This window comes from Felis catus, chromosome A1 (genome assembly GCF_018350175.1).
Source record: "Felis catus isolate Fca126 chromosome A1, F.catus_Fca126_mat1.0, whole genome shotgun sequence".
NCBI lineage: Eukaryota > Metazoa > Chordata > Mammalia > Carnivora > Felidae > Felis > Felis catus.
Window position 1 is genome coordinate 103,470,925 of NC_058368.1, and position 24,849 is coordinate 103,495,773.

Here is a 24,849-nt window from a genome sequence, read left to right on the forward strand (position 1 = left end):
TAGCATATTTGAAAATTCAAATCAACCTGATTAAAATGAACACTTACTAACTTTTTGAAGTGAATACTAAGGCTTTTCCTTATATAGAACTTTCTTCTTATGAAGAAATAGAAATATTATCTGAACACAGTAGTACTGAGATGACAAAATATAGTACTAAGTACTATAGTACTTAGATGACAGTACAGTACAGTACTGTACAGTAGTACAGTAGTACTAAGTACTAAGTACTAAGTACTGTACAGTAGTACTAAGATGACAAAATACTTATGTGGCAAATTTATCCTATATAGATGAGCTGATAAGGGACAGGTAGGACAGGGTACACAGAGAAATTATTGTGTTATTGGGGCTAGCTGTTCTGGCTTTGGACTAATACAGCTGTATCTTCAGCTGATGGGAAATACCTGTGAAGAAGCTTCCAGTTTTCTTTTGTTATGTGTATACTGGGATTGAGTGTCCTTGGGGAACATCACTGCTACTGTTTCCTCAGAGAATAAACATATGAATGTATTATCTCACAAGTAGCTTGCTTCTCTGAGTATACTGGGAGACAAAATCATGCAACCTTTCCCCATAGCCTGTGAATTTTCTGACTGGAAAGTGATTTCCTGTTCCTGACTCTCCACTTCCATAACAAAAATACAAGCATTTTTACAGTGTTTATCCTGGGCTTGTCCTTTTAATAAGTGCAGGGACAATCCCTTAGCTGAGGTTTAGTTCACTCTAAATGAATTCCTAAACAATCAGAAATTCTTTAGTTTGCTGTTTGTAAAAGTATGAGTCAGAAGTAGGTTTGACTCCTTACAATTTTATACACACACACACACACACACACACACACAGTCACACACCCTACAGGCTTTAATATATATAAATTAAACCAAAGAGAAATTTATTTCTTTCTCACACAATAGAAGTCCAATGTTTCTGAGCCCAGAGTTCCATGGAATCTCCATGGCATGCATAAGGCATCGAGTTGCCCTCCAGCTCCCGGTTGTGCCACCACTCAAGCATTACCCTATTTGCATAGTCCAAAATGGTTGCATGAGCTCCAGCTGCTACATCTGTACTCCAGGTAACAGGACAGGAGAAGAGGTGGACACATACATACACCTCTTTTTCAGGAGACATCTTAGGGACAGCTCTCTTGTTTCTCATTGTGCAGAATTTACCACATGGTCATATTTAGATACAAGATTAGCTACAAAATGTTGTTTTAAAATGATATGTCAATTTGCCTAGTTAAAGGTAGCAATTATACTGGGGGAAAACTAACAATGAAAGTCAATAAGCTCACACTGCCACAATACCAATTTTTCAAAGTTTTTCTTTTTAAAAAAATAATTTCTAGGGCACCTGGGTGGCTCAGTCAGTGAAGTGTTTGACTTCAGCTCAAGTCATGGTCTCATGGTTGGTGGGTTCAAGCCCCACGTCAGGCTCTGTGCTGATAGCTCACAGCTTGGAGCCTGCTTCAGATTCTGTGTCTCCCTCTCTCTCTGCCCCTTCCCCAATCTCTCATACATGCTCTCTGTCTCTCAAAAATAAATACACATTTTAAAAAAAGAACTTAACATTTGCCACTAAGTAAGTATGCAGTTATAAGTCAAGCCTCAACCAATGTGTTTCTTCCTAAACAGTACTCGCTGCAAATCAGGAATCAGGACTGCAAGGGACTTAAGCACACGGACTGTAGGTTGTTGTATGTATGCAATGAATACATACTAACATTTGAGTGAAGAATTAAATAGTTCAGATAATGTACGATCCAAACGACAAAGGGTAAAAATGTCAAACCTAGAAAACATCTGGACATGAGACTGAGATTTCACATGCCACTTACTAACAAGCGATGCCATGCAAATCACCCAAACTCTGCAAGGCTCAGCTTCCTTCTTTTGCAATGGAGTCAACAAGCCAATCGACGGTAACACAGAATTGTACAATTTATCTGATGGTAATCAAGGGGTCCAAACTTTTTGAATACACCACCGTGCTTCTAGAGGCTCAGTTATGAATCCAGGTGCCATGAATGACTGATTTTTCCTTGTTCAGCTGTCCAGTATATAATTAACTACCAAATCCTCTGGAGCTTTACGTGCGGTATCAATTTGTCCACACTGTTCCGTCCATTTTGCTACAAGGCCAGTCTAAGACACGATCATACCGCCATATCTTATGTGGATTACCACAGAAGATTGGTCACTGCTCTCATTTCCCACAGCCTTGTTTTTCTTGGGCACATTTTCCACGCACAAACCTAGTAAACACAACACCTAATTAAAATCATTCAGTGGCTTTCCATTTCCCTTAGGGTCAAGTTCAAATACCGTAAGTTGGCTATCAAGTCCTTCATTTCCTGGGCTCGAGCAGCTTCCATTTTTGCTTCTTCTCTTCCCTAACTCACACCCTTTCATCTAGCCATAGTTAACCACTTTCAGCCTTTTCCAAAGTGTAATGCCCTCATCTACAGGCTTTGCACATGCTTTTTTCCTTACTTGAAACATCATTCCTTCTCTTTCTACCTCTCTCAACTTTTCTATCTAGCTCTTTTTTTTTTAATTCATTTATCTACTAATCATTTCCTCTGAAATCTCACCCCACTCCCAGACTCAGTGAGGTGCCCCTGCATTTATCAGTCTATTTTTTTAACCAGCTGTTTAATAACCTAATCTCTACAGACTGCAAATTCCACCAATGAATTAACCAAGTATATTCTTCATATTTAGCACAGTACTTACTTGGGATGTAATAAGAATTTATTAAATATGAACAGTATATATTTCAATTAATCTCAATCAACAGACATATTTTTCAGCCCTAAAATACAGAACAAAATACATGTAAAGCTGCATATAATTATAATAATAATTTTTGCATTAAACTTTAGTCTATTTATATTTTTTTATAATATAAAGATATCTTTAGATTTCTGTCATTTAAACTTCAGACGCCAGATGTCACAGATCTGAACCTGTTCCTGCTTTTCTTAAAACATAAAATATGTGGCATGTTCTGGCCTTGTTGAGCCTGGAGATCAGAAACAAAGTCTCAATTTTCCCTCTCCCATCTATAAAAGAAGGGTTTAGCTCTGGAGAACTCTGCTGATGTAACTCACAATTTTTGCTGAACCTTCTAATCATTTATCTCCAGTCAACGGGATTTCTTGAAATGTGGAACTCTAAGAATTGTGTGACTTACTTCGAAAAGGCTCTTTAGTTTTTCTCGTTAACTCTTCCTTTCATGGGAAATAAAGGAGAAAAGTGCCAGAGGGTGATCAATGAAGTTTTTATCAAGTCTGATGATATCTATCCAATAAAAAAAATGATTCTTGTGGCAACCGTACTTAATATCATTTCACTCCATCTTTTATTTTCCTCTTCAATCACTGTATTATTTAGATAGGAAAACGCCACTAGAATGAGCCTTCCAACAGTTTTTGTTTACAACTTGGCTTTTATTAAAAAAAAGTCTTAAAAATTATTTTCCCCTTCAATATTTTAAAGATATTTTAAACGTTTCAGTGTTAGTTTCTAAAATATAATAATGCTATTAATTATACAAGAACTAAGCAATTCATTGGACAGGTTCATTTCTCTATGGAAAGAGCTCCAGAAAATTGAAGTGAAGGTAATTCTGAAAGCACAGGTTCTTTCAATTTACAGTTTAGTCGAAAAAATAAATAGTACAGGGCAACTGGGTGGATCAGGTGGTTAAGCATCTGACTTCAGCTCAGGTCATAATCTTATGGTTCATGGGTTCAAGCCCCACATGAGGCTCTCTACAGTCAGCTCAGGGGATTCTGTGTCTCCCTTTCACTCTGACTTCCCCTCTTGTGCTCTCTCTCTCTCTGTGTCTCTAAAAAATAAATGAATAGGGGCGCCTGGGTGGCGCAGTCGGTTAAGCGTCCGACTTCAGTCAGGTCACGATCTCGCGGTCCGTGAGTTCCAGCCCCGCGTCAGGCTCTGGGCTGATGGCTCAGAGCCTGGAGCCTATTTCCGATTCTGTGTCTCCCTCTCTCTCTGCCCCTCCCCCGTTCATGCTCTGTCTCTCTCTGTCCCAAAAATAAAAATAAACGTTGAAAAAAATAAAAAAATTAAAAAAAAATAAAAATAAATGAATAAACTTTAAAAAAAAAAAAGAAAGAAAAAAGAAACGGTACAAACTTACAGACGTATAGTCACACAGACATAGCAAGAGAATCATCTACACCCACTGAAAACATGAAAACACTGCCATATCCAAACAGACATCCATATTTAACCTGAATAGTATCTGAAATGGATGGAGGCGAGGAATATGTAGCTCTGTATGTTTTATTCTCTTTATAAATAAATATCTTAAATACAACAGTTACAGCTAGGAATGATAGCTTAACTGTGACAGTCAGGGTACATAATCTAACCCCTTCTCTCTCCCTCCATCCCCACCCCACAAACACACTCACACACAGCATAGCACAGAAATATGAATTTAAGCACACACAGATAATATTCATTCCTATAGGAGGACACATGGATTTATATACAGAAAACACAAACTTCACATAAGTCCACAGATGGATGCATAATAGTTTTCTATTAGAAAACCAAATTGTAATATTTTTAAAATTGTTTGTGAGGCATATTTGTACAAAAATGGTGAAGTGAAAAGACTTATGTCGTGTTGATAGAATGCCCCAACTAAAATCTAATAAAAAGTCTTTTAAGAGAATTAGAACATAATAGAGTTGGCAAAAGAAAAATAGGCTCAAATGGGCCAGAAATTAAAAGAAATTCCTGAAGATTAGAGGTAGATACAATCGAATTGAAATAGGAGTACAAAAGACTACTAGTAGCAGTGGAAGCAATCCAAGATTGTACGTAACCAATAAAATGAACAGAAATGGCATCTGAGGAAAATACTGAACAACTAACTGATAGAGAACTCACAGTCAGAGCCATTTGGTTGTTCTCCCTATTCTCTGTTCCCTATTCTGCTTGGCTTTGGAGAAGGCCATAGCATTCATTACCAAAAACCCAGATAGGAAAGTGACAAAATTTTGACATGCTGAGCATTTCCCAAAGGAGTTCGTGAACCCCCAGAATATACTAGAAGACCAAAACCAAGAAGGAAACAATGTCAGATACAACCAATATATTTGTCTTTCAAAATTAGACAGGGGAGATCCTGTTCTTAGAAGCTATATTCACAAAGAAGCTGTGCCCACAAAGCTGTATCCACAAAGAATAGTGTAGGAGTTCTGAAAACATGTTTATATCATCCCCAAAAAGTCACCAAACTTTCAGAAAAAATTTAAAAAAAAAACCATGAAACAAAAGCACTTAGTTAAACTTACAGAGAAATCCCCAATTGGGAAGACAAGAAAGGGTATGAAATCTATATGTGCAAAGCTAGAGAGCCCATCATAAATCTTGGAAACTAAACATCTCACAGTATTATTTTTTAAAGTAGTATGGCATGTAAGAGCACAAGAGAAATAAGCCAGGGGTAAATGAAAAACCTGGGACATTAGAAGGAGATAGTCTCTTGTAACACAAAAAAAGCAAAGGGATAGAGAGTAGGAACAGAGAAAATTGTACGCAGACATAAAAGATAAATCCATTTGTCCTAATGAATTGAGACTTCAGAAGCCACTTAATAGGGATTCCAAAAAGAAAAAGAGAGTAAACGTAAAGAAATAATAGTAAAAAAAAAATCCCTGGTTAAATAAAATAAAGAAATTTATAGACTGATCCAAAAATTCATTTGAAATTATAAGGGAGTTAGAACCTTAGAAAAGGAGAGACAAGTTTGAATGATCACGCTTCCTGATTTCAAAACTTACTGCAAAGTTACACTTATCAAGACAGTGTGATACTCGCATATGAATAGGCATATAGATCAACGGAATAGAATTAAAATTCCAGAAATAAACCTTGACATTTATGATCATTGGTTTTCATCTAGATGTCAAGACAGTTCAATGTAGAATAGTCTTTTCAGCAAATGGTGCTAGGCAGCTACATGCAAAATAATGACTACCCATTCCCATGTTACATAATGTACAAAAATTAATTCAGTGTAGATTCAAAACCTAAAAAGAAGAGTTAAAACTATAGAACTAGCTCAACAGCACTAACAACAAAAAACACAACCAACCCAATTTAAAAATGGGCAAATGAATTGAATACACATTACTCCAATAAGACGAATGGCCAATAAACACGTGAAAATCAAATCCACAATGAGACATCACTTCACATCCACTAAGGTGGTCATAATAAAACAAAAACAAAAACTAGAAAATAATCAGTAATATCAAGGATGTGGAGACTGGAACCCTCATGCATAGCTAGTGGGAATATAAAATGATACCCACTGAGGAAATCATCTTAACGTGTTCTCAAAACACTAAACACAGAATTATCACATGACCCAGCAATCACACTTCTAGATATATAACCCCATCCCCCAAAAGGAAAAAAGATGTTCAAAAACCTTTTACATATATGTTCACAGCAGCACTATTCACAATAGCCGAAGATAGGTACAACTCAAATGTGGACCAATGGTCGAACTGATAAACAAAATGTGGTAATACCCATATGCAGAGGTTCAAGGGATTTGGAGGCTGATCTAGAAACATGACCACAAGTTGGCAGTAACACACACAAGTATTATTAGGTGATGCATTATCGTATTTTCATGGAAGAAAAGTCCCTCACAACAGTAATCTGTCCAGAGGCTAGAGCATAGGGGTGGCTATTGATAAGGGGAGGAGGGCAAGGGAACTTCCAGGGGAGAGAGGGTTCGGGGAGGGAGCTCACAAATCCGTATGGTATCAGTAAGCAGCAGAGCAAGGAGTTTCTCTGGATCAGAGAAACATGAAGTGGGTAGCAGCGTGGGGCCCTATAATGACAAGGCCTCAGCTTATCAATGAATGTCAGCTTTCTGTGAGGTTCTGTGGAATATGCAAAGCAGGTAGCCTCTCTGTGACTAAAAATCTGCCGGTTTAGGCTACTTTAAAGATAATTAGATGTGAAAATTTGAGTATGGCTCTGGCAGATTTTGCGGCTAATAGATTTCAGCTGCTATAAAAAGGAATAAAATTAAATAAATAAATAAATAAAAATAAAATAAAATAAAATAAAATAAAATAAAATAAAATAAAATAAGATACATAAGATAAAATAAAAAGGGGTGCCTAGGTAGCTGAGTTGGTTAAGTGTCTGATTCTTGATACAGGCTCAGGTCATGATTTCAGGGCTTGTGAGTTGGGGATCCACATCCAGCACTGTGCTAACAGTGTGGAGTCTGCTTGGGATTCTCTCTCTCCCTCTCTCTCTGCCCCTTCCCCACTCGCTCTCTTTCTTTCAAAAACAAATAAATAAACATTAAAAATATAAAAGCAAATAACCTAGGAGCCAATACAAAGAGGATATGTTTGGCTCATTTAAAAAAAAAAAAAAACAGCACAAAACTGGAGGGGCCAAGATGGTGGAATAGCATGGAAGTATTTTTTTGTGTCTCTCATCCCTCTTGCACACCTAGAAAAGTGACTTGAGGGTTAACACAACAATCTGCACAACCTGAACCACAGAACTCAGCAGGTATGCATCACAGAGAGGTAAACTGGGGGAGAGAAAAGCCACAGAGGGCAGGGAGCTAATTTTGCTTGCAGAGAGAGGATGGAGACAGCGGCGGGGGGGGGGGGGGGGGGGGATATGGGAAAGCACTTCCCCCCAAAGTAGCTGGAGAGAAAAGAGTACACAAGAGACTGAACAAAAAATAGAAAAAGAAGAAAGGAGGGGGCTTAAATTCCATTAAGACTCTATAAACAGGGGGAGTGCAGAGTCTGAGACTCTGCAGCTTGATGCCTGGAGGTGCTCTAGTGGGAAGGGCAAATCTCCAGGGGCAGAGAGTAAGGTCCGATGAGTCCTCTGGCCATACAGGGAGAGGGGGTTCCCCTGATGGCAGGACATTTGGTAGAGGCTGTATGGCCTGTCCACAGACAAAGGTTCCAGAGGACCCCAGAGAAAAACCACATTCGCTGGTGCTGGAACAAGGACATTAAGTGGGAAGCCTGGTGCCAGATGTGTGTTGTGGTTTACCACAATCCCTGAAATGCTGTTATTACATGATCACATGAACTTTTTCTGGAGCAAGCTAGCACCCAGCTGCAATTTCTGGGCATGGACAGCAGCACAATGTCGCAAATGTTCCTGGGGGAGGGCAAGCACCCGGCCATTGCTCGGTGAGACCCTCCCCCAGAGGGCCAGAGTCACAGTCCCTCAGAAGTGAGGAGTTGGGAAACACAGATACATGTGAGATAAAACTCAGGAGGAAAGTGCCTCCTGGCAGCCTAACAGCTTGATTACAGACAGTGTAAAAGCGGGGAGTGGACATAAACTGGAGACAAAGAAGGGGTGCTTGACTGCCAGTTGGGGAGAGCAGAGTTCTGATACTATAGACTGGGTAGCCAGGTGATGTCATTCACTCCTGCTGTGTACCCACACACACGCATACACATGCCACAACAATCACTCCAGTAAGCTACACAGAGCCATCCAGTGGAGAGTGGAGCCATTATACTGAGGCCCGCCCAACCAGGCCAACTGCACTCTTCAGGAAAACCACAAGTCTCTTCACCTGCTTAGTATACAGACTATAAAGTGCTTCATAGTTTGACTTGGGGAAACCAATGTAATTTCAATTGTATTTCAGTCTGTTCACTGGACCATTTATTCATTTTTTTCTTTTTCTTTTCTCATTCTTAAATACAGAAAGAGAAAAAAATTTATTTTCATTTTCCATTTTTTTATTTTTTAAATATCGCTATTTATCTTTTTTAGAGAGAGAGAGAGAGAGAGAGAGACAGAGAGAGAGAGAGAGTGTGATGGACAGAGAATGAGCGGGGAAGGGGCAAAGAGGGAGACACAGAATCCAAAGCAGCCTCCAGGCTCTGAGCTGTGAGCACAGAGCCCAATGTGGGGCTTGAACCCATAAACTGCATAATCATGACCTGAGCTGAAGTCAGACACTCAACTGACTGAGGCACCCAGGCGCCGCTATTTTCCATTTTTATTAAAAAGATTTTCTTTGTTTTCTACTGTATTTTTAATTTTTTAAATTTTTTAAATTTTATTTTACTTTCATGATTTCATTTTATTCTATTTTATTGTATTTATTTTTCAAATTTTGAAATGTTTTCCTTTTTTTCTTTTGTCCTTTTTTTCTTATCATCCCTTTTTTCCTCTATCAAGTTCCTTTCAACAACCAGACCAAAACATACCTAGGTTCTAGTATATTTATTCGATTATTTTGTGTTGTTTTTAATTGTTTAATTTTTTTTTACTTTATTAATTCCTTTTCTTCCTTCAAAATGACAAAATGAAGGAATTCACCCCAAAAGAAAGAACAGGAAGAAATGACAGCCAGGGACTTAACAAAGATACAAGCAAGGAGTCTGAACCAGAATTTAGAATCACGATAATAAGAATACTAGCTGGGGTTGAAAATAGATTAGAATCCCTTTCTGTGGAGATAAAAGAAGAAAAAGCTAGGCAGGATGAAATAAAAAATGCTATAACTGAGCTGTAATCTCCAATGGATGTCACAGCGGCAAGGATGGATGAAGCAGAGCAGCAAATCAGGGATACAGAGGACAAACTGAGGGAGAACAATGAAGCAGAAAAAAAAAGAGGGAGACTGAGGCAAAAGAGCATGATTTAAGAATTAAAGAGCTCAGTGACTCATTAAAAAAAGGAATTGTAAGGGTCCCAGAAGATGAAGAGAAAGAAAAGGGGTCAGAAGGTTTATGTGAGCAAATCATAGCAGAAAACTTTCCAAACCTGAGGAAAGACACAGACATCAAAACCCAGGAAGCATAGAGAACTCCCAGTATATTCAACAAAAAATGACCATCAACAAGGCATATTATAGTCAAATTCACAAAATACTCAAGCAAAGAAAGAATCATGAAAGCAGCAAGGGGAAAAAAAGTCCTTAACCTACAAGGGAAAACAGATCAGGTGCACAGCGTATCTATCCACAGAAACTTGGCAGGCCAGACAAGAGTAGCAGGATATACTCAGTGTGCTGAATCAGAAAAATATGTAGTCAAGAATTCTTTATCCAACAAAGATGTCTTTTAAAATAGAGAGATAAAAAGTTTCCCAGACAAAAATCAAAGGAGTTCGTAACCACTAAACCAGCCCTGAAGAAATTTTAAGGGGGAGTCTCTGATCTCTGAGAGGAGAAAAGATGGGGAAAAAACAAACCCAAAAAGACCGAAAGTAACAAAGATAAGAAAGGACCAGAGAACAGCACCAGAAACTCCAACTCTACAGGCAACATAATGGCAATAAACTCGTATCTTCCACTACTCATTCTAAACATCAGTGGACTAAATGCTCCAATCAAAAGACATAGGGTAACAGAATAGATAAGAAAAAAGGATACATCTACATGGTGTTTACAAGAGACCCACTTTAGACCTAAAGACACCTTCAGATTGAAATTAAGGGGATGGAGAACCATCTATCATGCTAATGGTCAACAAAAGAAAGCCAGAGTAACCATACTTGTAGCAGACAATCTAGACTTTAAAATAAAGACTGTATCAAGAGATGAAGAAGGGCATTATATCATAATTAAGGGGTCATCCACCAAGAATATCTAACTATTGTAAACATTTAGACTCCAAACGTGAGAGCTCCTACATATATAAATCAATCCATCACAAACACAAAGAAATTCATTGAAAATAATACCAAAATAGTAGGGGACTTCAACACCCCACTTACAGCAATGGATGGGTTATCTAAATAGAAAGTCAACAAGGTAACAATGGCTTTGAATAACACACTGGACTGGATGGACTTAACATATATATTCAGAACATTTCATCCCAAAGCAGCAGAATACACATTCTTTTCCAGTACAAATGGAACATTCTCCAGAATAGATCACATACTGGGACATAAATCAGTCCTCAACAAGGACAGAAGGATCAAGATCATTCCCTATATAGTTTCAGACACCAACACTATGAAACTTGACATCAACCACAAGAAAAAATGTGGAAAGATAACAAATACTTGGAGACCAAAGACCATCCAACTAAAGAATAAAAGGGCTAACTAAGAAGTTAAAGAGGAAATGAAAAAGTACATGGAAGCCAAAGAAAATGATAACACCACAGCCCCAAACCTCTGGGACACAGCAAAGACAGTCCTAAGAGGCAAGTATACAGGAATCCAGGCCTTCCTAAAGAAGGAAAAAAGGTCTCAGATACACAACATAACCTTACGCCTTAAAGAGCTGGAAAAAGAACAGCAAATAAAACCCAAAACCAGCAGAAGACAGGAAATAATGAAGATTACAGCAGAAATAAAAGCTATCAAAACCAAAATACAAACCAAAACAAAATAGTAAAACAGATCATTGAAAACAGGAGCTGGTTCTTTGAAAGAATTAACAAAATTGATAAACCCCTAGCCAGTTTGATCAAAAAGAAAAAGGAAAGGACCCAAACAAATAAAATCAAGAATGAAAGAGGAGAGATCACAACCAACACAGCAGAAATAAAAACAATAATAAGAGACTATTAGGATCAATTACATACCAATAAAATGGGCAATCTGGAAAAAATGGACAAATCCCTAGAAACACATACTCTACCAAAACTGAAACAGGAAGAAATAGAAAACTTGAACAGACCCATAACCAGTAAAGAAATCAAATCAGTAATCAAAAATCTGCCAAAAAACAGGACTCCAGGGCCAGATGGCTTTCCAGGGGAATTCTACCAAACATTTAAGGAAGAGTTAACAGCTATTCTCTTTTGAAGCTATTCCAAAAAATAGAAATATAAGGAAAACTTCCAAACTCTTCCTATGAAGCAAGCATTACCTTGATTCCAAAACCAGAGACCTCACTAGAAAGGAAAACTACAGACCAATTTCCCTGATGAACATGGATGCAAAAATCCTCAACAAGATACTAGTCAACCAGATCCAACAATACTTTAAAAAAAATTATTCACCATGACCAAGTGGGATTTATACCTGGGATGCAGGACTGGTTCAATATCTGCAAAACAATTAACATGATTCATCACATCAATAAAAGAAAGGACAAGAACCATATGATCTTCTCAATAGATGCAGAGAAAGCATTTGACAAAATACAGCATCCTTTCTTGATAAAAAACCCTCAAGAAAGTAGGGATAGAAGGATCATACCTCAAGATCATAAAAGCCATATATGAATGACCCAATGCTAATATCATCCTCAATGGGGAAAAACTTAGAGGTTTCCCCCTAAGGTCAGGAACAAGACAGGGATGTCCACTCTTGCCACTGTTATTCAACATAGTATTGGAAGTCTTAGCCTCTGCAGTCAGACAACACAAAGAAATAAAAGGCATCCAAATCAGCCAGGAGGAAGTCAAACTTTCACTCTTCGCAGATGACATGATACTTTATATGGAAAACCCAAAAGATTCCACCGAAAAACTGCTAGAACTGATGTATAAATTCAGCAAAGTCGCAGGATATAAAATCAGTGTACAGAAATTGGTTGCATTCCTATACAGTAATAATGAAGCAACAGAAAGAGATACCAAGGAATCAATCCCATTTACATTTGCACCAAATTGTAGGAGGAGGAATGGGCTAAATGGGTAAGGGGCATTAAAGAATCTACTCCTGAAATCATTGTTGCACTATATACTACCTAACTTGGATTTAAATTTTAAAATAAATTTAAAAAACACCATACAATGGAATATTATTCACACATAAAAAGCAATGAAATACTGACGTATGCTACAATATGGATGAAATTTGAAACATTATTCTGTATGAAAGAATTTAGACACAAAGGTGTCATCTTGTATGATTCCATTTACACCAAATATCCAGAATAGGCAGATCTATGGAGACAGAAAGTATATATGTGGTTAGAGTAGGAGAAGGGCATAGAGGAGTGACTAGCTAATGAATGTGGGGTTCCCATTTGGGGTGATAAAAATGTTCTGGAACTAGATAGTGATGATAGGTGCACAACCTTTTGAATGTAACTAATGTCAATGTCTTACTTTAAAATGGTTGCTGTTATATTTTGTGTATATTACCACACACACACATACCCATACACACACTCAAACTATACAGCATTCAGACAAAAAAAAATAGAATCACCTACATGATCTTGAGTTACACATCAATTTCTTAGATACAACACCAAAAGTAACAATAAAGTAGATTGCAACAATAAACTTCATGAAAATTAAAATTTTGTCAAAGGACACCATCAAGGAAGTAGAAAGCTCACAGAATGAGAGAAAGTAAGTACAAACCATATATTTGGTAAGGGACTTGTTTCCAGAATAAAGAATTTGAAATTCAACAAGAAAAACACAAATGACCCAATAAAAAAATGGGCAAAGTATCAACAGATATTTCTCCAAGAAAACATATGAATGGCTAATTAACACATAAAAAGATGTTCCATATCATTAGTCCTTAAAAAAATTTTTTTTAACGTTTATTCACTTTTGAGAGACACAGAGCATGAGTGGGGGAGGAAAAGAGAGAGTGGGGGGGGAGAGGGAGACACAGAATCCAAAGCAGGCTTCAGGCTCTGAGCTGTCAGCACAGAGCCCTACACGGGATGGAACTCACGGACCAGACTGTAAGATCATGACCTGAGCCGAATTCGTACGCTTAACCAGCTAAGCCACCTAGGCCCCCAATATCATTAGTCCTTATAAAAACAAAGGTCAAAATCACATAAGTGACCACTTCACACCAACGATGATGGCTATAATCAAAAAGAGTATTAAGGATGTGGGGAAATTTGAACCCTTCTACACTGCTAGGTATATGTAAAACTGTGCATTCATTTTGGAAAATAGTTTGAACTTCTTCAAAAAGTTAAATATAAATTTACCATGCATGTGACACAGCAATGTAATCCCAGGTAGATACCCAAGAGACTTGAAAACATATCCATGCAAACCTTACACACAAATGTTCACAGCAGCACTATTCATAAAAGCCAAAAGGTAGAAAAAAACCAAAATGCTCATCAATGGATAGATGGATAGATGAAATGTGGTATTATCCCTACAATGGAATATTCTTCAGCAGTAAAAATAAATGAAGTACCAATACATGCTACAGCATGGATGAATCTCAAAAACATTATAATATGTGAAAGGAGGCAGTTACAAAAGATCACATATTACATGACCTTTTTCTTTATAGAAAATATGCAGAAAAGGCAAATCTATAGATATAGAATGTGGATTACCAGTTGCCTACGGCTAGGGCCAGGGCATGGGTATAGACAAAGAATGACTACTAATAGGTACAAGGGAGGACGAAAATATTCTAAAATTAGATCATGATTATTGCACAACTCTGTAAATATATTTAAAATGATAGGGGCGCCTGGGTGGCGCAGTCGGTTAAGCATCCGACTTCAGCCAGGTCACGATCTCGCGGTCCGTGAGTTCGAGCCCCGCGTCAGGCTCTGGGCTGATGGCTCAGAGCCTGGAGCCTGTTTCTGATTCTGTGTCTCCCTCTCTCTCTGCCCCTCCCCCATTCATGCTCTGTCTCTCTCTGTCCCAAAAATATAAATAAACGTTGAAAAAAAATAATAAAATGACTGAATTGGACACTTTACATAGGTGAACTTTATGTATATATACATTATATCTCTATAAAAGTTAAAAATGAGAGCATTCATATTAAAAAGACCAGTTAATGACAAGCTCTATCAGTGAAAAAAGATCCAAAAGTAGTCACAGTATGTGGACACTTAAAATGCTAGGAGGATTAAAAACTATCCATTTTAGGTGAAAAAATAAATAGCTGCAATCACCACAGGTTTGCCACCACACAATGACGATCAGATCAGAAGCAGACTTCTACTAATAAGTTGCGTGAATATAATTAAGCAGTATAGACTAAGCGCTGAGGGAAGTTATTTGGAATGTGGATACCCACATCCATAAAAAGGCAAGTTCAAGACAAAAAGCAAAACTCAGAAGTCTTCAAACATGTGAAAACTGGGACAGTTTATCATCCATTTACTCTATGGGGAAAAAAAATGTTACTAGAGGGAGATAAGGAGGTCATCATATGTATTTTGCCTTTACTAAAAGCTGTGAAAACTTGATTGATTTTTTAGCTTCCCTTGTAGCTAGAATTTACCGTGTTACACAGTTTTGACCAATGAAATTCAGGTGGAAATCTCTTGCTCTCCCCCTTCCTGGAGTGCAGACACAAAGCCTGCAGGCATAAGCAAAAAAGCTACGTAGCAAAGATGACAGAAGGAGAAGATAAGAGGAATGTAGATCCTTGAGGCACTGGCTAGTTCTTGCAGGTGTAAACTTTTTAATGTATTAGATAAGTGTATCCTTATATGTCATTTAGCTACATTTAGCTATAATTAGATATTTGTTTTCTTATTTGCTGTGACCTGCATTCCTGAATGAGATATTCCTGCATATGAAGACAAATACAAACAAGGAGATAATATGGAATACAAATTATGACTGCAATGGAAAATTCAGATGGTGTTAAGAAAGCTAGAATTAACTAAAGGAATGTCTAACGGATGGAAAGCTTGGTAGACTACCTCTGGCAAAACCCACAAAGCACAGAATATGTGCTCCACATGCTCCAACCACAACATGGATAAACCAAGCATTAGCGCATGAATTAATGTAACATGAACCACCAGAAGAAAGTAAGTTATAATCATAAATAAGTCAGAAATGGGACAGTACATAAATCCAGAAAAAGAGAAAATAGGTAAATAACATAAATAGAGCAAATTATGGTATAGTCATAATATATGAAATTATGTAACATATATAATACACAGTAAATACATAAATTATATAAAGCACAAAATGTCAAGTATAGGCAACTATAAAGAGAAGGTGTTGAGTTATTTACCCAAAGGGAAATGCTTTCAGCAACAGAGAAATTACTATATTTTTCATTATGTTTTCTTTTCTTAAAAAATATATATATTTTTTTACCACATATATCATTTTATAGAATAAGAAACAAGTCAATGAAGTACATATTTTGGAAAAAGAAAAACTCCAGCTCTGTTTTGCATTAACAGTAAAGGACCAGATTGCAGTCGTCACCATCAATTTAGCCACCAACAGGCAGTTACACAACAGCAAATACAAGTGCATGCAAAATACCCTAAAGGGTCAACTTTTTTAGTAATTGCCCAAACCTCATTCCTCAGTAACACTGTTTCTGAAGCTGCTAAATGTTATGCAATTGGCTTAACTTATCACCGTGTCACTCTTTTCTTGAATTTGTGGTCCAAGAGTGAAAGTGAGCTCCATGATAATTAATTATCTGACAGTTTTATACTGAAAGAGAAAGATCATAATGATGAAGACTAATATAAATGTTGACATTTAACAAAATGCTGTAAAAGAAAATTTTATTATACTACAGTGGCTACTTAACAATTGATTTCTTAATAATCCAAAAGATTAAATGGACCTAACAGAAGTCCCTAAATTACTCTTAGAAAATAGCTTCCACTGCTATACCTCGCTTTTAAAGATGAAGAAACTGCTCAACTACTATCCTTGGCTTCCCATGGATCATGAAAAATCATGTATTCAAGTTTCTCAACCCCTTTATCCTTGGGTCAAAGGAAATTGAACAGGCTTTTGAGATCATAATCACTTGCTCATTGTTAACGTTAAGATATATTCAGAATATGAACAGAGTTGAACTCAGATAAAGGGACATAAATGTATCTACAGAGCTTATACTTTTAAATGCTTTAAAATCATTTAAAGATGCAACATTTGATTTAAATGTGTTATTTTTCACGCCTACAATGAAAAGCTACCTGTACAGCATTTTATTTTTCTAAGTGTAATCACATCAAAATGATTGCTCAGATGTGCTGACCTATGAAATTCTCTTGGCATGTGGTGGTATTCATTAACTGTAATCATTAAGTCTATAGTAAACAATCCATTTCTGCAGTTATTTTTAAAAGACATCCTGATAAAGCCTAAAAAAGAATGATTCTGCCTGTACCTTGCACTACAATAAGATACGCAATTAAAATTACCATTCAACAGGAATGACATCTTTATGAAAATGGTTTGATAAGAAATTCAGGTCAAGAAGGCTAGCTAGAAGAGCATTCCATTTGCTTTAGCTAGCTAGCATCCTTTTCAGACATTCCTTTCTACAAAAAGACAATAGATAAAAGAAGAAAAGGGGAAACAAAGATTCTTTGTAAATACTGGTGCTTAACTCTGGGCGGGAGAGGACTACTGACCCTGAATACTCTGTAATTTCCTTGTTCAACATTCTGCCCCTTATAGCCTTGACAGGTTGTAAAATCAAAAGGTTCTCCAGGGTTGCTCTGAACATAAGTTTCCATGCTTGTTTGAACATGAATACTGTGCCAGTATTTCTCTGTAATTTATCCAGTTTTAGTTTGTCTTTTTGTTTGCTTACTTAACATCCTGCAATGTTAGACATTAAGGAAAAAATATCTGTGTTATCATTTTCATACTTTCCAAAATATTAAGAGCGACACACTAACAAATTTTTTAATATACCATATCCAAGACAGCTTTACTTTAAAGTATATCTTCAAGGAAATCGACATGATTAACATACAGTTATGTTTTGAGATGTTGAATATTGTGGATTATCCAAGCTCATTTTTAAAATTATTTATCTACCTTTCACATAGTTTTATTTCTACAGAGTGACCTAAGAATTAGACAAATTTATTTCTCCCATCTCGTGCTTGGTACTGATGTTTGGTTTCAAACGTCCTAAAAAAAATCAGTGTTGAATATGAGCAAGTTATTCATAATACAGCTTCTAATGAAGTATGGCCGTGACTTGAATAATAAATGTCCTAGCCCTTTAATAAGGTTCATCTCAGGCTCATAATACAACCGTACATTGTATCTATAATCCAGGGGAATTTTACCAAAGTCAAATTAAGACACATAAGAGCACATTCTTAAAGTGTGAGTCATAATCCTTAGGAAATGACTATAATTGATTTACAACAAGCCAGCTGTACTGAGAACTCAGCAACCCCAGGTGATTATAACAGTTGCGCTCGGGTAAACCTGTGTGCACAACATGGTATCCTGGAATTTTTTATTTGTCAGATTGTAAAATCCAAAGATAAAACACGTGGCTAATGGTGAACTTTCAGCAAAAACTACTGGAGAATGACCTTGCTTAGGTAAACATTTACTTAAACACATTAATAAAAATGTCAGACACATTTAAAAATCACAAAGATGTATAAAGCTACCGTGTGTTGCTAAAAAGTAAAACTTTGTTTGCCTTCATCTTACAGATTCTGCTCGTTCAAGCTTTCTCCTTAGAAAACTCCAGATACGCCGCGTACTGTATCTGAAAATGATAAAGTGTGCCTCCCTGGTACAGTCTTGTCAATTACATGTGCCTTGTTTCATTAGCTGCAGCTAATTATCAGCCACAGTGTTCTAGGCTATGAATTTAAATTGAGTAAAATGAGTGGTCATTTTTTATGATTTCCCTCTCGTCATTTCAAATACATCAGACTATTTTTATTACATGTAAAAATACTAAGAGGATAATAATCCAAATCTTTCACCGCCTTATTCAGTAAGTGAGTAAGTGTGTGTATTAAAGGTGACAAAGATAGATGGGATTAACTCCTTTTTTTTTGCTTGACGTCTTTTGCCCACAACATATGTTCAGGGCTATCAGGGTTATTACAGGGAACACGAACTAATCAGGTGGACAGTTTCACAAATAGTGCCTAGAACACATGGTGTCCTCCCAGTGTTAACAAGCAATGTCCCAATCACTTACGAACATGGTCAAATAATGTGAAGATTTGTCATTTTTATTGTGGTTCTTAAAACTGTCGTTAAAATAATCATGCTGCTGTCTATGAGCTTCTGGATTGGAAGGTGAGATGCTGGGCCTTGACCTCGTTTGCTATTGAGTCATGAAAGGGAAGAAAATACAGGCTCTGTAATATTTCTCATGGTTATTCAAGCATCTACATGTTTTAGCTTTAAAAAGAAGTTGTGGTTGAGGTTTATTCTTGAGGCTCAACTTAAGGTGAATTAATATCAGACATCCTTTCTGCTGAGAAGTTAAAAACTTAAGTCTCTTAATAGCTATCCATTTACCAATATCTGTCTCCATTAAGAAAAAATGTTAACTAAATCTGACTGCAAAGATCATTCAGGAAATCTAATTCTAAGGTAATTTGGTGATTTTGTCCATTTACTTATATAAGTATTTAAATTTACCTGAGCACTGCTTCTAGTCTCCCATGCAATAGCACATCTTACAAAAGCGTGGATGTGTGGATTTTTATTTTTTAATTTTTAATTTTCACATATTTTCTGCAAATATGTCACTGCAAGTGGTCTCCTGGACAACTAACTAGAGAATATCATTCTTTGCTTGCAAAGAAAATCAGCACAGAAAAAAATTATAGCTAAATGAACTAAATGAAGTATTCTGGGAAATTACATACAGAATATTGCTGGAAAACAACTCAGAATTGTGAGATTTCCAAGTAAAGAGTCCCATTAAAAAATTGGAGCACTATCTAAGGGCAACAGCCAAACAGAAAGCCCCCTGGGCCCAGCATTTATTCCACTGGCTTCCCTCAGGTTTTAAAAAAGAAGATATTTCTCTATTACATTTGTATCCTCAAGGTTTATAGCTTTCTTTCACATTATTTTTTTCTCCATTTAGCCTTCTTCTTTCAAGTTGTTTATCATACTCAGGGTCACAGTTAATCATTACTGAAGTATGAAAAAAAATCTTAAAAATTAGAATTACATGAATTTGAAGTTAAAATAGATACTATCATATTACCCAATTAGCTTTTATGAAGTTTCTAGTACCTGGCCTTCCCACATAAAATAGAAAACTACTCAAAAATATAGGCTTTGGAGACAAAGAGGCTGTTTTGGAAGGTTGTCTATGATACTTCATAGCTGTGTGAATTTGGGTGACGTATTTAACTACAGTGAGTCTCAACATTCTCATCAGGAAAACGTAGTTAATAAGTCTTATTAAATAGATTTTTTTTAAGAGGGCTGTTTTTTTTAAGTTTATTTATTTATTTTGAGAGAGAGAAGGAGAGACAGAATCCCAAGCAGGCTTCACACTCGCATCACGGAGCCCGATGTAGGGTTAGAACTTATGAACCATGAGATCGTGACCTGAGCAGAAACCAAGAGTCAGATGCTTCAACAACTGAGCCACCTAAGCACCTCTTAAGAGGTCTAAAACAAAACCCATCTTGGGAAAGCATTTAGTAGAGTGAATGACACACAGGAAGTGCTTAGTAAGTGGCCTCGATTATATACGTGAGACAATAGTCTTGGTTATTTCTATGTTGAACTTTCAGACCAAGCTCTGGACTCTAACGTTGTGGGAAACTATATTCATTAGTTCTATTTCTATCAACTGGCTTAAACTTCTCTCTTTTTCAACTCCTCATCAAGAAACAGTGACCTTCTCTTTCTGGGACATCGCTTCTCTCTAGCCAGTATCAATCACTACTACTTCAACCCTCGACCATTTTCCCCAGTCCTGTTCCAAATTTTTAACATAACTACATCCAAGTTCATGATTCATCACCTCAGAGAAGACACATCCCTTCCCTTGGTCCATAGTAACTTTCTCAAACTCTTGTATGGACCCCACTTCTAAAGTTATCTCACCCCTTCAATTATCTTATCCCCTTCGTCTAGACTTTTAGCCCCATCAGTCTATATGCATGTCTCAATGTATATCATCTTAAAAAAAAATCTTCCTTCAACCCAAACCTCCCTTTATTTCTTCCATTCATATCTAAGTGTCTTGAAAGGAAACACTCTGCTGTTCCTATTTAATCATTTTATTTACTCATTAAATATTAAAAATCTTATTTTGACCCTATCACTCCACTGAAAATATTATTCCCTTGATCACCAATGATCTTTTATTTATAAAGCCCAGGGGACACTTTGTAGTCTTTATTTGTAACATTTGAAAATGCTGATCATCCTCTCCTGGAAGTTCTCCTCTCTGAGTTTCTAACAGCTTCACTATCACAGGTTCTCCTCCTAGCTCTCTGGCCACATATTGAAATCCATGATATCTTTTTCTTCTGTTTCTGCATTGTAATTATTCTATCTGTAGTTCTCTTTCATTCAACAAAAGAACACTGGTTGGTCTGATATACACCATGATCAAGCAGGATTTATCCTTGTGATGCAAGAATACTTCAACATGGGGCACCTGGGTGGCTCAGTTAGTTAAGTGTCTGACTTTGGCTCATCTCATGATCTCACGGTTCGTGGGTTTGAGCCCCGTGTAGGGCTCTTTGCTGATAGCTCAGAGCCTGCAGCCTGCTTCAGATTCTGTCTCTCTCTCTGCCCCTCCCCCGCTTGTGCTCTGTTTCTCTCTCTCTAAAATAAATAAACATTAAAAAAATTTTTAAAAAAAGAATACTTCAACATATGCAATCAATAAATGTGATATACCACATCAATAGAATGAAAGATAAAAATTATATGATCATCTCAATAGGTGCAGAAAAAAACAAACTTCTTTCATGATAAATACTCTCAATAAACTGAGTAAAGAAGAAACACACATCAACATAATAAAAGAATAATAGGACAAATTCACACTCCCTCATATTCAACATTGTAAGCCAGAAAGTTTTTCTTCTAAAATCAGAAACAAGAAAAGGATTCCTACTCTTACCACTGCTATTCAACATAGTACCAGAAGTCCTAGTCAAAGCAATCAGGCAAAAAACAAAAATGAACAAAAGACATTTAAACCCAAAAGGAAGTTTTGTTTCCAGGTCATATAATCTTGTATACAGGAGATTCTAAACACTCCACCCAAAACTATTAGAACTAATCAACAACTTCAGTAAATTGCAGGACATAAAACCAACAAACATAAATCGATTGCATTTCCATAATCTAACAACAAAATAGGTGAAAAAAATAAAGAAAACAATCCCAAATAGCACAAAAAACAGTGAAGTACTCAGGAATAAATTTAACAGAGGTATGAAAGATCTATACACTGAAAACTGTGTATTTGGATGAAAGAAACTGAAGAAGACAAAAATGAATAAAAAGATATTCTGTGTTCATGGATCCAAGGAATTAATATTGTTAGAACGTCCTTTCTACACTAAGCAATCTACAGATTCAATATCATTTATAACAACATGGACAGACCTAGAGGGCATTATTCTAAGTGTAATTAATCAGTCTAAGAAAGACAAATACTGTATGATAGCACTTATATGTGGAATCGTAAAAAAAAAAATGAATTCTTGGAAACAAGAGAGTAGAATGGCGCTTGCAGGGGCTGGGTGTTGGGGAAAATGGGAGGTGCTGGTTAAAGGGTACAAATTTCCAACTGCAAAATGAAAACTTCTGGGGATCTAATGTACTGCGTGGTAACTATGGTTAACCATACTGTATTATAGACTTGAAAGCTGCTAAGAGAGTTGATCTTGAATGTTCTGAATGAAATGGTAATTATGTCAGGTGTTAACTAACCTTCTTGCAGTAATGATTTCACAGTATATAAGTATATCAAATCATCATATTGTACATATCATACACCTTAACCTTATATAATATTATGTATCAATTACATCTCAAGCTGGGAAGAAAATGAGGAAATTTTCCCTTGAGATAAGGAAATAACATGCATTTTGCTTGGATCAACGTGTTCTAAAAGCCAAGTATACATTTTTTTCTTTGTGTTAGGCCATTCTTTATGGAGACTTCAGATCTATAGTTAATCAGTACAAATTGTCATCATTTCCAAAATTAGAGCTAGCTGCCTACATTCTTTTATACATTTACAGTGACTTTAAAATGGCATGTTTGATCTTAGAGCTCTATCCTTTTTACAGAATCACAGCAAAAAGGTCTTTCATTTGGCCACATAAAGAGAAGTTATTCCTGGTACTATATAATTAATTACAGCTGGTGTGTGTGTGTGTGTGTGTGTGTGTGTGTGTGTGTGCGTGTGCAGTAAATATACACACATACACAATATGGAGGAATTCAAAAAAATGACAGTGCAATTGAGAGAAAGGACAAAAATTGTGTAAATGTCATATATGTTGCCTACTCAATGTTCCCCCAAAAGCTGGATATTTGCTTTATCCTTCATCCATTCCAAACTGCCCAATTTCACTATATCATTTAGACTTTTTTCTTGTAACTAAGAGAAATATACTACATGGAAATCACATCTTAAAATTTATCGTATCATCCAAACATTAAACCTCTTTCAGAGGTGTTATCTCTACTACTGCTCCAATTGGCCCTTCTACGTACATTACATAGGGTATTACCCGTGTTTTATAATCAGAGCAAACTGTAAGTTACAGCAGACACATGTTTTGGTCAAGGTCATGTGACTAGAAAGTGTTTCATGGGTAAGCTTTGAAAGATACAACTTAGTTTTGCAATTTCTACTAAAATATTAGAAGATCAGAATTTCACAAATTCAAACTTAAGTTACTTAGCCATAAGAAACTTAATACGTACTATAGCTTCAAACTCAACTTTTTTCCTTGAAGTGTTTGCCATAGCAGCACAAGAGATGAATAATTATTTTCAAAATAGATCTTAACTTCTAAACTAAAAAATGAGTAAAGAATATACATAGCCGTAAAGGACTAGAAACAGCTTATTAGCAACAGAAAAATAATCAACTTGAAAAAATAATCAAAGAAATGCAACCTTAAATAAAATAGCCAACATGTTGCAAAGATTTGGGGGAAAAACACAATCTTATACAAGATTGATGGAAATTAAATTGGTAAAAACTTCCATGAGGAGTAATGTGACAATAATTCAAAGAAAATCATAAAAACACGCATTCCTTTTGATTCTGAAATTCAGCATATTAGAACTGATCCTAAGAAAACAATCATATGTATGCAAAACTTTATTTTCAAATACATGTTTCACTTTGTTGATAATGACACAAAAACCCGATAATAGAAGATTGGTCTATTAATTATTTAATAATATAGCATTACAGGCATTTAAAACATGTTGTAGGAAAATAAACAATCCCTTTGAAAACATTTATGTATTTTAGGTAAAAAAAAAAAAAAGAATATTTAAATTGTATGTATAATAGGATCCAAGTATGGAGGCAAAATGCTTTTGTAGGTAAAACCCCAGTTTAGAATCGGGCAAACAAATTCCAATTTGGGCTACAGCATTTACTAGTTGTTGTACCTTTGGTATATTATTTTCACCTTTCCAAAATTCAGTTTGTTCACCTATAAAGTAGAGTTAAGAAAATCCAAATTTGCAGGGATTTTGAAAGAGTTCAATGAGATAATCCATATTAGGCTTTTAGCACAATTCATGAGTACAATAAGTATTCAGTAAATGTTACTTATTATCATAATTTTTACAATATGTATATTCTATGTCATATTTTACATTATATGCATACAACGTTCACATAGTATATTAAATCTGTTTATGACCAAACATTCATCAAAACTTTCAAGTGACACTTTCTTAGTAATGGGGTTGTGAATAGCTACTTTGTCCCTGGATTTTTCTTCAGTGATTTACCATAACTTATAATAAGGACAAAATAAAACTGCACAGGTCAGGTTAGGCTAGGCACTGCAGTAGTAATACCCAAATTCTAAAAGCTCAGTGGCTTCTTTGTCACTTCTAGAGAGCATGCATGCATGAGGTGGCCCTCCAGGGAAGCATGGACAAGCAGTGATGACAGTCCCCTTACATCATGATGGTGC

General features: G+C 36.2%; 1 long non-coding RNA gene across 5 annotated transcripts in view; it reads right to left on the minus strand.

Annotated features, from left to right (window-relative positions):
* LOC123385626 overlaps positions 1-24,849 on the minus strand; it is a 435,444-nt gene that overhangs the window by 244,413 nt on the left and 166,182 nt on the right. The gene's annotated exons all lie outside the window — the stretch shown is intronic.